Source organism: Penaeus monodon, chromosome 29 (assembly GCF_015228065.2).
Source record: "Penaeus monodon isolate SGIC_2016 chromosome 29, NSTDA_Pmon_1, whole genome shotgun sequence".
Classification (NCBI taxonomy): domain Eukaryota; kingdom Metazoa; phylum Arthropoda; class Malacostraca; order Decapoda; family Penaeidae; genus Penaeus; species Penaeus monodon.
The window spans coordinates 26,757,888-26,758,742 of NC_051414.1; positions in this window are offsets into that span (position 1 = coordinate 26,757,888).

The following is an 855-nucleotide window of genomic DNA, read 5'->3' on the forward strand; positions in this document are numbered from 1 at the left end:
ATAAAAGAGGAATGATAGATAGAGAGAGATAAAAAAGGACGAAGGAAATCGCCGATGATAAAACGGAGGTGAGCCATGGTCCGAGAGAGCCATCGCGCCGCCAAAGAGATGTTGAGGGAGATAAGGCCACCATTAGAGGCTGTTGGAGGAAGGAGGAAGGTGGGGGTGGAGGTGTAAAGAGGGGGGGGAGGTAAAAAGGGGGAGGGTAGTGAGGAGGGGTGGAGGTAGAGAGAGGGGGAGCGTTGGGAGTGTAGAGTGGAGGGTTGGGGATGAGAAGGGGAAGGTGGGAATAAAAGGAGGGGGGAGGAGGGGAAGAGGGGGGAGGAGGGGAAGAGGGGGGAAGGTAGTGAATGGGAGAGCTGGGGAAAGAGGGGGAGTGTTGGGGTATAGATGGGGAGAGCTGGAGGTGAAGAGGGGAAGAGGGTGGGTGTGGAGCTGGTGTATAGAGGGGAAGGCGATTTCGAGAATGATAGGTAAGGGGTGTGGGGATAGTGTGGGGGGAAGGGGCACAGAAAGGGAGGGATGGGTATTGAGGAGGAGGGTGGAGGGGGGGACCACCATTATCTTCACTTCTATCTATTTTCACCTTCATTTTCCAATTGGCGAATCTGTTAATGCCATCCATCCATCATCGAATCAACTCGTCCGCCAGCCATCGATTTAATCAATGAACCCTTTCGTTTCAATATCAACTTTCATAAACTCCCTTGCCCCTTTCTACGCTGCTCACTCATTCATTCATCTGATGAGTCGAATCACCCATTTCTCTACTCACTCATTCATCAATTCGATCGCTGATCAATCGGTCTTTCTACTCGATAATTGAGTCCTTTCGTCTGCTGATTGATTCACTTG